This window comes from Mus caroli, unplaced genomic scaffold, assembly GCF_978045245.1.
Source record: "Mus caroli unplaced genomic scaffold, Mus_caroli_1 scaffold_7, whole genome shotgun sequence".
Lineage (NCBI taxonomy): Eukaryota > Metazoa > Chordata > Mammalia > Rodentia > Muridae > Mus > Mus caroli.
In genome coordinates, this window is record NW_028227262.1 from 93,513,768 (window position 1) to 93,529,808 (window position 16,041).

General features: G+C 49.2%; 1 long non-coding RNA gene across 2 annotated transcripts in view; it reads right to left on the reverse strand.

The window, feature by feature from the left end:
- Positions 1 to 14,156, reverse strand: part of LOC110295571 (uncharacterized) — a 58,723-nt gene extending 44,567 nt beyond the window's left edge. Inside the window, exons 1-3 of one of the 2 annotated variants that reach the window (XR_003836943.1) lie at positions 14,006 to 14,156; positions 5,044 to 5,217; positions 3,585 to 3,659 (exon numbers count right to left, since the gene is read on the reverse strand). This is a non-coding gene — a long non-coding RNA (uncharacterized LOC110295571). Of the gene's footprint in view, positions 1 to 3,584; positions 3,660 to 5,043; positions 5,218 to 11,408; positions 11,474 to 14,005 lie in introns of those variants that run through there. The other variant, XR_015047634.1, reaches the window with a different exon arrangement.
- Positions 14,157 to 16,041: the final 1,885 nt, after the last annotated feature.

The following is a 16,041-nucleotide window of genomic DNA, read 5'->3' on the forward strand; positions in this document are numbered from 1 at the left end:
ATAGCACCCGGACATTAGGTCACCCACAGCATCCCAGACTATGTGGGCTCAGTACATTAAGATACTCTGACAGAGAAAATGACTATGGCCTTGCACCTTTTATTGCAGTTATGCTATGGCTGTTCTTTATTAATAGTTGCTCGTCTCTCTCTTACTATGCTATTATGCCTAATCCATAAGTTTATTTTGAACCGTAGGACGATGCACAATCAAAGGGAGCTACTGTTCTGAGCTTGCGGTGTTCCTTTAGTGTTTTGTGCTGGGCAAGTGAGGTTCCTCTATTCCCATCACTGGGGAGAGCTCACATCTTTGCTTAGCACTCTGCCAACAGCTTCCTGAGATGTTCCCCCCTCCCCGCTCCCCATGCAGCAGAAGTCATTAGGGAAAAAAAAAAAACAAGAAAAGCATGCAGGAGTCAAGGCATCCCTGACTTTTGCAAGGCCCCAGGGAAAGCCAGCAGTGGTCTGACTTTGTGCCTGCCCCCCTGCTTCCTGTTGGCTGTTTGAAGACGGACAGAGTGAGTCTGCACCCTCTTCCTAGTGCTAGGAAATTTCTATGGAGGAGAAAAAAGACATCTGTGCATTCCTTCTTTCTGAAAACTTCATCCAAATGGTCCCTTGATACAGAGCCCTTCCATTTTCCAAGTCAATAAATTAAATGCTTGCTTGGTGATTGCTGGAACCGCTAGAGCTCATTATGGTTTGCACTGGTTTGAGGGGAAGTGTGAGGTAATTAATAATCATGTGTCTCTTGCCAGATGCTGTGCTGTGCTTTGGAAAGGCTATCTCTATAGTATCTCAGGCCACCTCAGGAGACAGGTACCACTGTAATCCTCATCTTATAGATTAAGAAACTGATGGCCAGAGAGGTTAGGTAGCATGTGAGATGGAGATGGAGTTAGATTTCTGTGGTTCTGACCATTGTTCTTGTGAGGCCTCCATCTGTGTTCCACTACAGTATCAGAAATGCTGATCTTAGATCAGAATCTGAAATTTTAAGATCCTTAGGATGTCATGCAGGAGCCTGAGTGAGCATACCTTCTAGACCCGGCCTCAGGGCCTCGATTCCTTGTCTGAACTGAAAGGACCCGAGAACTGTGATGATTCCGGCCCTGATACACCTATGAATAAACTATCTGGACCAGTATTTCCAGCTGTCGCATGCCCTGCTGTTCCTGGTTCTGAAAATGTAAAGTCTAGGAGGGCGATTCTCCTGTAGGCTAAGAAGCTTGGTCCTATAATCTGAGATAAGCATCAGTGGAGACAAATTCAGGAGAGAGTCTTGGAAAGCACCCTGGTGTCTTCAGGACCATAGTTGAGAGGGTTCCATAGCTACTTGAACCCTGAGAGTCTTCTCCCTTTGCTCTGAGGGTCCTGGGTCAGCAACAGGCAGGGAAGTGGAGAGGCAGGTCTTTGCAGAGACATGCTGTGCTGTAGTATGGGTGTGCCAGGTAACAGGACCTGGAAGGAATGGACCCTCAAGGATCCCTAAGTATTGAGGAGAAAGGAGCTTCAGCAAACTCATGTCTCATTATAAGGCTGGAGACAAAAAATAGGTAGCCTAGGACCCAGCCTGGGAGAAATGTTCTTACCAGTCCTTAAAGAGCAGTGGTGATAGGAGAAGCCAGTGAACTGCAGTGCAGGGGAGTCTCTGATGGGAAACTGGACCACTCTCAAAACCCATGGTCTTTTGGGATGACCCTAGAAGCTCGAGGAGTTAGCATATGGCCCAGAGGAAGCTGCCATTCTCCTGAAGGAAATGGAGAGGGTTGCTGTGTTTTCCAGAGCTTAGGGAAATTAGGAAAGCATGAGTATCCAGGAAGTTGCAGTCACAGCCAAACAGGTTCATTCAAGGATGCTTCCTTCTTCCTCCACAGCTGGCTGTGATTGTAGACTAGATCAGTGATTGACACTGGAACCCCCACCCTTTGAATGGAAAAGACCTTGGGTACCTGGAACCTATTGTATGCTAAGGGTACCCAGAACCGTTGTCCCTCCCCACCACGGGAACACACAATGACCCCACCTTCCACACACTATTTCTCCCCCACATGGAAATCAGGACATCTGCACTGATGCCCCCCCCCCTTCCGTGACTTGCTGGGAAACCTTGTGATCACCAAACAAGATTACAGTCCACCATCGTCACTTGGGGCCTCAGAGATCAAAAGAGCTCTTGTATGGCTCTTTGTTGACCTTGCACAGAGACTTGGACTTTCTACCCTTAAAGAGAGTGAGGGGCTTATTATCCAATTCTTGGGGATCATATGAACCCTCACATTCTTTACAGTGGAACAACATCTCTTAGTCACCTTTGGTTCAGAAGTGCTAGATTCCTGTGCATCTCAGGGTTACTAGTCATCATGTAACATAAAAGTCAGGGGAGAAGCAGCTGACCCTATGGACATAGGCAGACGCCTTGTACCTATGACCTCCTGATAATGTCAGGCACAAGACCTGTTCCTGTTCTCCCTTCCTGTCTCCTTCCCTTCAGAATATTGTGGTCCCCAATTACTCAGAGCTGCAGGAGGCCTGCCAGGGAAGAAATTAGAGCTACACATCAGCTATTCTATATTTACCACCTGATGGCCAAGGAGGATCTATCTTCTGCACAATTAAATGAAAAGAGTTTTAATATCAGCAAAGCAAAGGACTCTAGCAACAATGGAGAATTAGGTTAGAGGCAGCAATTGGATTAGTGCCGAGCTGCAAGTGAAATGAAGACTTGGACACGGGAGTGTTATCCTTCTCCTGTGACAGGCTCTTCCTTGGCAGGGGCGGTGGGGGGGGCGTAGGGAGGGTCTGGGATGGGAGGAGTTGGGCTGGATTCCTAAAGCTAACCCAACTCCCACCCCAAGGGACGAGAGGCCAGAAGAGGCAACCTTTCTCAAAATCCTCTGTAGCTGAGCAGATAAGGGGATAAATTTGCGGTCATGGATGCCACTCTGGTACCTCCCACTCATATCATCCAGCTGGCACATCCCCAGCTGAGAAATAAACCTGCACAGGGTCCTAACATCCATCCTTCCTCCCTAGGCTGTCATCACCTTTCCCCAGGACTGCTGCTGTCACCGTCTATCCTCTGTCTCTTCTCTCTTGTGCTCACCCTGTAACTACATGGTGTGTTCCCCTTGAACCAGCCTCCCTCCCTGGAGGAGGCATCAGGACACAGAAACATATGTTCTCAGGTGACAGTTCCTGTGATCACAACAAAGACATCACATGTGCGGAGAACATAGACAACTAATGGCCCTTTCTTTATTTTTCCAGTTTCGGGATTGTTTTCCTTGAGCTTATTAAATGGAGTGTTCATCCAGAAGAAGGGGGGGGGGCACACAGCTCATTGCTTCTGATTGCCTATTCTATGGCCACTGTTCCAGACCTGACTGCAGACCCAGGGCCTTGGTTAGAAACTAGAGCAGCTCCTTCCCGCAGCTGTGGAAGCATGGGTGTCAGACCTCCCATCAGCCCTGGGAAGCATCCTGACTTGCTTCGCCCTATGAAGACATACTTGTCCTCACCCTATCTCTCTGAGCCTCTGAAAGGAAAACTCCATAGCCAACTGGGTCTTATCTATTCACCTACCTTATGACGCCAAGTCCTCCTCTTACTCAAGTCTTCTAGAACTAGTCCAAGTTTTCTCAAGCTGACAGGAGTCATCTGGAGAACCAGAAACCATTAGTCATTACCACTTAGCCCCCACATCTGGCAGACCCAAGAATCAACTGGAGATCTTGAATTATCATCCCAAGTATAGGAGGAAAAATTTCAGGAAGCAAAATGGCCTCCAAAGAAATAGCATTAGATAATGGGACTCTCTGGTCCACAAATCAGTGAAGAGCCAAAGAAATGAAGCAGGGGCCACAAAAACAACATGATGAATAAAGGGGATGTGTCTGAATATTTAATACCTAAAGCTAGGAGGCAAATATATATATATGTATATATATGTATTATTTTTTTTGGTTTTTCGAGACAGGGTTTCTCTGTGTAGCCCTGGTTGTCCTGGAACTCACTCTGTAGACCAGGCTGGCCTCAAACTCAGAAATCCACCTGCCTCTGCCTCCCAAGTGCTGGGATTAAAAGTGTGCGCCACCACCCCTGGCTGCAAAAATAACTTTTACAGACCTCTGGAGGAAAGCATACCAAAGTACTAGAAATAGATGTAGACACATCTGAGAGACTAGAGTAGAGCCATGAAGTCATTCCTCCCTCACCAGCCATGTGATCTTACGTCTGAGATATCCGTTGGATACCAAAATCCTGAGACAGTAAAGTTCCTAACACAGAACAGCACGGTCTTCATGCTTCACACACATTTAGTATATTTAAAACATCTCTGGAATTCTTATATTACCCAATATAAAATAAGTGCCAAGCAAATAATTATTGTACTTACCAGAAAAACAAATCTGTGCACGACCAGAACTGATAATATTTTTTTCCTGAATACTTAACACCCACATAGGGCCACTGTGCTCTAATGACTTTAGGGGTGCCATGGGAACCACTATACTAAAATCTCTTTGTGGGCATCACAGGGACCACTGTAATGTTGCTAGAGATACTTGCCTTGCTTCATGGGCGACACAGCAAGTCACGGTGTGCACACAAAGACAGCCAACTATAGCCACGGTTCTTTCCACTGTCTGTACTCTATAAAGGAACCCAAATAGGAAACCAAATCTGCCGTTGCCTGTACTTGGAGTGTGTTCTTCTAGCTGGGCTGCCTTGTCTGGCTTCAGTGGGAGAGCATGTGCTTAGCCTCACAGAGATTTGGTGTGCCAGGGTGGGAGGATATCCAGGGGGACCCCATCCAGTCAGAGGAGAAGGGAAGTGGGTGGGGAAAGAACTGTGGAAGGGGATGACTGGGAAGGGGCAGAGAGCAGGGTGTAAAATGAATAAGTAAAATATTTTAAAAATCTGGGAAAAAGATGCCAAATATGAGCATGGTTGATGTTGTGTAAATACATACAAACATACATACATACATACATACATACATACATACATACATACACACAAGATAAGCCAGAGCACTTACCACTGTACTGTTCAGGAAAGACTAGGTGCTTAACAAATCTGCATGCTTCAAGCTGTCTCCCAGTACCCAAGGTAGCTGTGTGTCATCGTTCACACTTTATCCATCTGACGTTGCATTACTCAGCCCTGTAGCCAGTAGCCTCGTACAACTTGTCTTCCTCATCCCGATTGCTCCCTGTTCCCAAACAAGAGCCAGTCACTCTTCTCTGACAGTCTAGTGAGTGTCCTAAAGTCCCTCTTGAGGGCAAGACTTTGGAGGGGTGGCCCAGATGGTTGTTCCCTAGCCTCTTCCCGGGGGTGAGGGGGGGCGCCTTCCCTTTTCACATCCCCATCACACCTGACTGTATTGCTCACCCTTCTTAACTTCGGTGGCAGGCTTTGTCATGGAATCTCTGCACCTCACTTTTCTCATAAGATAAAGCAAGGGGAGAAGCAGTGTTGCATCACTGGACTGTGCTGAGGCGCAGTAAAGAGGACAAGACTGTTGTTTAGAACTCGGAGTCTGTAGTGTCTAGAGAATATGAAGGTTAGCTATCCTTATCATTATGCCATGGACAGCCAATGTCTCCCTTTGGCCCCTGCCACATCCAGAAGTCTCATGAGTGACCTCCTAGGCAGGAGCTGTGTGTGTGTGTGTGTTTTTTTTTTTAAGATTTATTTATTTATTATATGTAAGTACATTGTAGCTATCTTCAGACACTCCAGAAGAGGGCGTCATATCTCGTTACGGATGGTTGTGAACCACCATGTGGTTGCTGGGATTTGAACTCTGGACCTTTGGAAGAGCAGTCGGGTGCTCTTACCCACTGAGCCATCTCACCAGCCCGGAGCTGTGTGTTTAAGAACTCGTCCTTGTAGGCTTTGTGATGGCTTCAGGAGTAAAACAGCCACCTCCCTCCTTGAAGTGCCCATGATGAAGACAGCAGCTGGGCCACAGCTGACCCATCTTCTTGTACTGGCATTGTTGCATCTGCTTTTCACTTGCATTATTGAAAGCAAAGACAAATCACCAATTCCCTTCAAAGGCCAGCCTGATTTTCACATAAAGAATGTCACCTTCTCTTCTGGGTGTGCCTCATAGATACAAGAGGCTCCATTTAACTAAAACACATGGAAATAATAAACCAGGCTTCTGTCCCTAGTATTTGTCTTTTCCCAGCAGAGTCCTTGGATAATGGGCCCTCCATGTGGTCCATAGACATGCACGTCTGAGACAGAGAACACAATCATAATCAAATAGCCTGACTCCTAGATGACTTAGCTGGGACCACTGTGACAAACAATCCCGGCTAGGATACTCCTAGAACAGAAATTTGTTGCCTCATAGTTCCACATGGCTAGGAGCCCAAAATCATTGCCTTGGAAGGCTGTGCTCTGAGACCTCACTCCTTGGCTTGTGGGTGTATTTCCTCTTTCATATGACTTTTCTTCTTTTCTGCCTCTGCCTCAATCACCTCTTCTCATCATGACACCAACATATTGGCTTAGAGCCTCCCCAGGGATATCATTTTACCTTAATGACATCTTTAAAGCCCTGGTTAGACTTCAGGTATAGCTCAGTTAGAGCATGTGCCTAGCACGTCTGCGCTCTCAGGTTCCACCGCCACTCAGCACCACCGAAAATACAGTGAAAAGTTCTAGGTGCAAATGAGCACATTTTAGGCAGTAGGGTTTGAAAGCTCAAGATGAGGATTTGAGGGAGAACTGAGGAGCCTGTGCTACCTTGGGTCCTCAAGTTACAACCACTTCATTTCCAATCATATACTATGAGCTCACTGCTCTGGTATCTCACCTCAACCCTACTCCAGTCTCTCCAAAGCTGACCTCCTCTCCTGCAAGAAGTCTTCATCCCGCCCCAGCTGCAGCCTCCTCCCACATCTGAACCTCTTATCTCAGACCCTTGCCTCTCAGCCTGTGGAGAGCTAATCTCCCAAATGGGCCCTGAAATGTGGAGGAGCAGGGTCATACCAAGAGGGAGATGGAGGGAGTGCCAGAGTGAATGGCTGGGAGTTGGGGGTTGGGGTAGGGACAACCAGACCAGCATAACCTGAAGGCAGGGACTTAGGAGCAGGAAGATACCTGGGTCTATTTGTCCTTCTTGCTCTCTGCCCTGGCCTAGCTACCAGATGTTCACGATGTCCCCAGGGACTCCTCCGCCTCCAGTCCTGAGAGGGTCAAAGGGAACCCCTGTGATTTCTAGCTAGAGAAAAGCATGGCTGTGTCTTAACCTAGTCTCGCCCCGACTTGTGCTTCAGATCCGTGCTGTAGCCTTGACCGGTTGCTCTTTTGGCTACAGGCCTCTCAGCTGCTCAAGACTATGCTGTGGGTGAGAACGAGTCAAAGGCACGGCCAGTAAAATCCTTGGGGTTCCAGCATTATTTGTTTTCACCAGTGTGTTTTGATCACTGGAACCGTTTCTGGCACACAGCAGAGCAGAGGCTCAACAGAAAAATCTGAATACACGAGAGAGAAGGATGAGCAAGCATAGTCTCTGACCTTTTGTGTGCTGTGGAGATGGAGAGTCCCCTCCAGGACCCAGCTAGTAGGGGGTCCCTCAAGGCACCAGCTGAGGAAACAGGAAGGGCTCTATGGCTACGGACTTGACCCTTGAGCCTGGGTCAGGAGAGCAAGGGCAGACAGGAAGTTCTAAATACTAATAAACTGACCCAGTGAATATACTGTTACCAAGCATGTGAGGTAGATGCCCGGACACCAGCCAAATAAAGCAAAAACAAACAAACAAACAAACAAACAAACAAACAAACAAAAACTTGGAGTCTGAGGCACACCTGCCTTGCCTCTTGTTCCCTGGCTGCCCTAGACCTTAACTGAGTCACTTCTCTTTCATGCCCTTAGTTCCTAGTTTCCAGTATGGCAAGAAGGTATCAATAGCCCTCTAGTGGGCTGCAGAGATGGCTCAGTGGCTAAGAGCCCTGACAACTCTTTCAGAAGTCCTGACTTCAATTCCCAGCAACCACATGGTGGCTCACAACCATCTATAATGGGATCCGATGCCCTCTTCTGGTGTGTCTGACAGCTACACTGTACTTACATTAAAAAAAAAATCTTAAAAAAAAAAAAAGCCCTCTAGCTCTGATGATCACGTTTCTCTTGGGCCTTGGGAGAGTCTATCCCAAGAAGGTAAGCAATGGTCTCCCCAGAGACATTCAGAAAGGACTGTCCATCTCAAAGGGCAAGGGGGAGCATGGGAGTTCAGATCCTGGAAAGGTTGCAAGAGAGAAGGGAGTTCAGATCGAGTAAGGGCTGCAGTGAGAACTAGCTTTGCCCTGACTCCCACGCCTCCAGCCAGCCCTGCAGAACTCAGCAACCCGGAGTTCCTTGGCCCCAGGGGTGCTGAAAGAGCCCTGTAGACTTCACAGGGTCAAGGCCATGGCATTCTCTAGGGGGACCCAGGCTGCCTGCAAGAGTTCCAAAGATCACATGTAAAGCAGTTGGAGGATCTCAGGCTGGGAGGCCAGAGATCTGCTTTCAGCCCCTGCCTGGATGCAGATTTCCTGCATGGCCACCGTCAAACCGCTCCCACTGTCTTGTTACTGGCACAAGTTCTGAGTCCTGAAGACCCAAAGCTGTTTCCGTGGTGCCCGCAGGAAGGGAATCCTAGTCAGGCACACACCACTGCAGCCTATGTCCTTGACCTCCCTGAGCAGATACCGTCTGCTTGGCACGTCTTTGTGAGCAGTCTTCCTTATGAAGCCTGGCCCAGGGTGCTTCATGTAGGTTTGCAGCCAGCAGTATGGGGCCAGGTCCTGTACCAAAGCAGAATTCCACACAGGGAAAGGACACTGGGGCAAAAAAAAAAAAAAAAAAACCCAAAAAAAGAGCCTCAGAAACAGATGAGCAGGAGATCTTGGGCTCAAGGAATTTAGAAAAGTAGTTTTCGGGAGTTAAGGAAGAATTCAGAGTTCCAGTCTTCTTTATACCTACTTTTATCTGATTTTATTTCTAAGCATTTTCTTTCCTTTTTTTTTCACATCACAAATTGCCATTTCTTCCTTATGATAATGATTTATTTGGCATTTATAATGTGTAAGATATGGTGCAAATTAATTAAACATCGCCACAGCCTACTGGTGAGATCCCACCCGGAGTCTTGCTTCCAGAGCACACAGAACTGGCCCATGTCTCTGGCTGGTACAGTCTCGTCTCCCTAATGCCTGTCCCGACACAGGTGATATTGAACACACTAAACAAAGACGTCCACCTTCATGGAACGCATATTCCAATGCAGGGAAACAATGAAAAGCTAAGTAAGGGAGCTAAGATGCATCCCAACAAGAGGGGACACACAGAAAACTGCAGAGAGAGGAAGTGGCATGGTTCTGAGTAGAAGGAGCCATCTGCTCAGGAGAGCCCACTGAGGTGAAGGAGTAACCCATGCAGACATCTGAGGACATGGCGGGTGCAAAGAGCCTGGATGAGGAACAGTAAATAGACCAGCCTGCTGGAACGAAGTCAATGAAGTAAAAGCAAAAGATGGTCCTGATGCAAGGCACACAGGCCTTCCAGGTGCTCAGTGTTTGGCTCTGAGTGAAGTAAGGAACCCCAGGAAACCTGGGCAAATGATATAGATTGAGTGGTATAAGCAATAGGAGGGGACAGGCTGTGGACTGGGGAGCTGACTAGCTTACATAGTGAGTCCACCCCTCACTTGCCCCCCCCCCCCCCAGGAAGAAGAGGCCAAGAGTTCAGAGCCCATTAGCCCTGAAGGTGAGCCCTGAGCTAGGGACTTGGGCCAATGGGAGAAGGAGGCAGGCCTAAGGAGCAGTTAATGCTGTGGTCTGAGCCACTCTGAGCAGTATCGGTTCCTATGATACATCAGCCTCTAGAAGTGTAGTGTCTACCCACCTGCAGCTGCTCCCTGTGGACTGAAGGCCAAAGAAGAGACTAGCAAAGTCCTCGGGATGGGTGAGTCTGGGCCCATGGATTGCTCAACAGACCCCACTGGAACCAGGCATGACCCCCTCAGTCTGGCCCACTTCTCGCAAGCCTCTAGATCACCAGAGGAAACTATTGCTTCTACCCAGACCAATAGAATCCTTTAGTGCTTCCAGGAAGGTGTCCTGAGGGAACTTGTTCGGGATAAAGAGGGAGATGACCAATGAGGTAAGGTAAAGGGTAGGCCCACATCTGTTTGTGCTCAGGGTATCCAGAGCTCAGAGATACAAAACAGATAAAGCTCGTGACCCAGAGCTGAGCCCAGAAGCTAAGAGGGGCAAGCAGATTAACTTCTCCAAATCTCAACTTCTCATCTATGAAATGGGCTGAATGTTTCCAAACTTTATGAAGCTTAAAAAGTGAAACAAGGGACCCTAGATATAGCTTGGTGGTTAACGGCACTTGCTACTCTTGCAAGGAAGCCAGGTTTAGTTCCCAGCACCCACATGGCAGCTCACCACCACTGAGAGGATACATGCACATAGCCTTGTGACTGTCTTTTCCAAGTCATGTCCAGCATGAGACCTCAACTTAGGGTGTTGCTTCGGGACCTCTGAAAAGTGAGCTTTCTTCCTGCTGAGCATTTTCAGGGGCTATACAGAATGAGTTTCTACATTGGACATATTCAGTCATATTCAGAGTAGATTGTACACTTTGCTGCCAGACTGCTGGTAGAAGGGTCACATGCCATTTCCACTCAGCTGTGCCCAAAATCACAGAGCTAGCTGCCTCTTTCCTCACTTGTGACTTGGAGCTGGTGATAACTGTTCAGCAGGCTCTTTAAATGGTGTGCGTGCACACACTTGAGTCCTAGAACAGCGCCTGGCACTTGGATCATTTTTTCATTGCTCAGTCAGATGCAGCCACTCCTTGGCTGCAGGCCAGAAGATTGTGTGCCAGCAAATGCCATATGGGGCCTTGGGCTAGCACTTTTTCTCTCTGTAACCTCCACATTTAATGATTTAGGTTCTCCTGGGATCAGGTGAGTAGGAGTAAAGTGGACCTATGTCTAACCATCCACCCGGCCCTGGACCCGCTTGCAGACCCCATCCATTGTCCATGAACAATCCACTCACTGGCTTGGGAGAAGATTCACTCACAGGATCACAGAGAGGTCTTTGCAGAGACACTGATGCTAGACATGTCTGAAAAGCCTTGTCCCACGTTCCCTAGGTGAACATGGAGAGCTCTGAAACCATAAGGTCCAAAGGTGTGAAGCCTGGGAGCAGGGCTCAATAGACTAGTGTGTGTCTCACTGAGCTCCCGGGAGAGCTGAGTGAGCTCCCATAGAGCTCATGCTTCCGGTCTTGGAGAGTGGTAAAGCCAGGAGGATTGCTTTTGGGTTTCTCCCTGGTGCCCTTGCACCCAACCACCAAGTGTTAAAGGCCATAGAAACCCTTGAGGACTCACACTGATCAGCCACACAGGGTCCAGAGAGCTTGCCTTCTCCCTACCCAGGCACCATCATGCTGTCAGGCAATCCCGCCCTTCGAGAGCTGCAGTGACCAGCCTTACATCTCAGCCTCAGGCTCAGTCTCTGCTCTTGGGAGCAAAGAAGACCATTTCCTACCATCTAGGTAGTAGAGCGGGGAGCCAAGCTGTGAGAGGAGACATAAATAAAAGGCAGCCTGTGAGCAGCCAACGTGGCCCCTGGCACCAGCACTGTGTGTTCAATAAGATCTGGGCTTTCTCCCTTCCATGCCTCTCAGCCAGGCTTGGTCCACCCCTGAAGTCCCAACTCCCAGCAGAGACTCCCCCACCCCCACCCCCAGCATCCCACTCTCCCCGCCACCTTCTTCCGGGAGCCTGTTCTGTAAGCAGGTCTTGTGGTAGCAGCCTCAGCCTTAATTTTAGTTCTGGGCTGGGTAATTTCCCGTGATTACAGGCCCTGTCAGTATAGCAAGCACTCCAGCTGCTAGCAAGCCAGCAGGCCTCATCAGAGTAGGGCCAGGCACATGTTCACACACGTGCCTCACCCTCAGGGACACATGCGAGAGAGCATGTGTGTGCACTAGCAAGCATTTGCACGCTCACACATGCACACCCCTACACTTGCACACTGATGCATGCACACTCACATATATGTACACACTCAAATGAACATTCAGCTTATTCAGGACCAGGACCCGGGCGTCCTCAGCCAGGCTGTGTGTACATAGCCTGCACCATGTTCATCCTACCAGAGAGAGCTCTCTGTTCCATGCACATATATCGCACCCCCCCCCACCCCCAGAGCAAATGATGAGTCTGACAACAAGGACAGGGACAACAGACATAACGGGGCACTGTGGGACAAGGGTGTTTCTTAGGGACCCTCCCCTTCCTGCCAGAATCCTTCTCTTCTCTCTCCCCTAGACTTTCCAGGCTAGCACTAGAAAGCAACGCCTTATCCCTTTCCTCATAAGCACTCCGTGTGTTCATGTCGGTGCTTCCATGGCTGGACAGTGTCCCAGGAAGAACATGTGCTGGAAGATGCCAGGGTGGCAGTGTTAGAGTTGAGGAGGTATTAGAAAGTAGAGCCACGTGGCATGTAATTAAGTCAGAAGTACTCATGGAAAGAACTAATGCTGATATTGGGGAATGAGTTGATTCTTAAGAGAATGGGGTACTACAAAGCTGTTCCTGATGTTCAGACTCCCCTTTCTGCCTTGCCCTGTGAAGTCTTCAAACACACACCCTTCCACATGTGCTCCCAGTGTAATGCATCTACCACGTGTTGAGGAACCTAGAGGTCCTCACCAAATCTGAGATGTCCCCATGCTCTTGGGCACCTAGAACTGTGAGTTAATCTCATGCCTGGTTTTTACGAATTACTCAACTTCAAGCATTTTGTTCTAGCAACACAAAACAGTTGAAGACAGACATCTGCTATGGATCATGACTAGGACCCTCTCCATCTGTGGATATGGCCGTAAGTGAAGCAGAAGGAAGACTGGCCATATAAATGGAATGCTTCGATAATGTATAGCTGGTCCTTGCTGTATAGGTGACTTCCTGGCTGTCTAGCTCCAAAGCTGACACTTACTGCACGTCCACAGACATTCTGGACCATTTGAGGGGCTTGACATACAGTGCTCAGCCAAATGAGAGGACACTCTGCTTTTTTGTTCCAGGTGTCCTACTTTTTAAAAAAATGTCACGTCAAGGAGGTGACAAGGTTTATTTTGTCCCTATTTATTACATGGGCTGTGAAGGACAAGAGAGTCTCAGTTTAGGGTCTGCATGGAGCCTGATGCAGCATGATGTGACTTACACATGGAAAACTGTGGCAAGAGAATGGTTAGGACATCATCCTGGTTGGAACGATTTGGATGATCCTTATTGGTTGGCTGGAAGAACTGGGTGACCCTTTGTGGGACATCTTATAGGACAATCACAGACGCAAACTTGAGCTTCAGGGAATTACTTGGTGGTGTCCCTATAGAAGGAATGCCTACTGAGCTTTCCCCAGGCCCCACACAGCATCTTTGCTCCCCATCCAACTACCTTCTACATGGAGTTTCCTGTGCTCCAGCACCACAGAGACTAGCTTTGAGCCTTCATATGCAGATATGATCATGGAGAGACACACAGAATTTTGCCTCTGCCTTCTTGCCAGCCCCCTTTTCCAACTTTCTCCTTTCAAGCCATCCCCACAGCTTCGTTGACAGCTCGACCACCCATTTCACATGCCTTTGCTCTCCTGTGTCCCCCAGACAGGCCTAGGTCTGAAGATCTTATCCCTGACTGTAGCATTCCTGGGCACAGCCTGCCTGAGGGTGGCCAAACACAGATGGCTATGGAGCCCAGGCTCCTCATTCCTATGGGCTTGAGTAAGGGGCTTCCAAGGGGGCGTAGGCAATGGGCAGAGCTGTGGCTTGGCCCATCTGGTCTGTGCTGAGCCCTTGATGAGGAAAAACTGGCTTCAGAGCTACCGCACAGCAAGGCTGCTGGCTGAGCCACTGAAGGCCTTCTGTGAGGACATGAGAAGCCCTCAAATTCCACCCAGACTGCTCCTGTCTGCTTACCTCACATCATGATATCCAAGGCCACTGGATGTCTGGGAGGGCCCTCTGTGAAGGCCATCTGTCCAGCAAGAGACCAGAGCTACACATACCAGAGCCACGCCCAGCAGAGCTGTGGACCATGCCGGTGCCATGGCGATGCCATCTCGGCCAGCCTTTCCCAGCCCGGTAACCATGGGAATGTACTCAGGGCTGCGGCTGCTTATGCAATGCCTCTGAGGGAGGGAGGCTCACGGACCCACCTACTTGCTGCAGGGAAGCCAGAGCCCCAAAAGAATCTGTGAACACGTATGCTACCCACCTGCTTCTCCTCACTGAGAGGCAGGGAGAGCACCACACATTCTCATCATTTATCATATAACAACACCCTACCTGGGTTAGAATGACCCCAAGGGGAAGAGAGGACAAGAAAGAGAAAGTAGGCAGGGGGGAATTCTAACTAGGAAGATGTTGGCTGTGTGCATGCAGAAAGGCTCCAGCCACCTCTGGCAGCCCCAGGACCCAGATGTTTGTATTATTGAGGCAGCACAGCTGCTGTGTGTGCTATTCTGGTTTCATTGCCCTGAATCTGGGAACTGGAGCCTCCTAGAGGGAAGAATGGAGAGCTGAGATGAGCGTAAGCTTGCGAGCAAGCCAGAAAGAGCACTGTCCACAGGAAGAGGTTCATACACATGAGTGAGCCAATCAGAGCTGACTGAAAAAATAAATCCAACCCTGCTGCTTCTTGTTATGTTCCAACACCACATAAGGGCTCCAGGTGTGGGACCTCTGGGAGCCCCTGAAGCCGCAGGCTAAAGACATCACAGGCTTCAAGATACAGGCTTCCTAAGGCAATTGCAGCTCTCCCGGGTCCTCTCCATCCTGACCCTATCTCTCTCTTTGATATCCCTCCCATGTTGAGTCCCACCTCTTGAGATTCCTGGACCTCTGAAGGTGCCCCAGAATTCAGGAGACTCTGGCCCAAGTTATCCTAGCCCCTCAAGCCCCAACCTTCTCCTTGGCTGACAGAAATGCCCAGACAAATGGTCAATACCCTACTAGTCTTCTCTCTCCTTGTCTCCACAATGCCCCCAACTCCCTGCAGTCTCTTCTTTTGCTTTATCAGGACCCCAGGACCCAGCTGCATGCACAGAGCCTCCTCTCCTCCCAGGGTTCCTCCTCAGCTTGCTACTCCACCCTGACACTAAACCTCCCAGGTCCATGTCCCATTCAGTCTGCATCCTTCCCCTCAGGTCCATGCCCACTGCATATGCTCTCCTGCAAATAGAGCCAAGTCTCTTATGTCTTGTCTCCGAGAAAGGCTAACCCTGCCTTCTCTAGTTGAGGTGTCCAGATTATTAATACTGACTGGTCATCAGTCACCCATGTGCCCTGCCCTCCTATTTTTTACCCTCCAGTTACTATAATTTCCCATCTCTATATGCTCCTATCACCCAAACTCCAGCCAACCATGAACCTAGCCATCATGGTGAATTCGGAGCCAGTAGCCCACTTCCCTCTACCAATTCTCATGCCAAACCCCATGAGTTTCTGCTACTCCCTTTAGGCAAATACCCTCTTCCCAGCTGTGTTCCCACTTGGATTCTTAGTCCTCCTCAGTCCCCTGAAACCTTCGTTTGATTGCACCACACCCTCCTCCACCAGTGATCTATCTCCACCTGAATGACACATGTGCCCTATTCTCTCAGAGCCAAGTACAGTCACACCTGCTTGGATCCACTTGGACCCAGAATTGCCTCCTGTTACCTACAGTGTCCCCTCCTGTCCCAGGCACACTTCAGTCAAGAGCTGCTGAACACACTGCCCCCACTTTCCCACGGCCCATTCACTTCTCAGTACCCTTCCGTCTGGCTACCCACGTCTGCCAATCCCCTGCCAAATCTGCTCTCGCTGTGCGCGGTGCTGCCAAATCCTGGATGCGCCTCCAGCCTCCTCTTGAAAGGCTGCTCAGCAGTGCTCAGACCCTTCGCCAGAAACTCCTTGCCACACTCTTTGTTTGGCCCCATAATTCCACGTTCATCTGCTCTCCCTCCCACCTC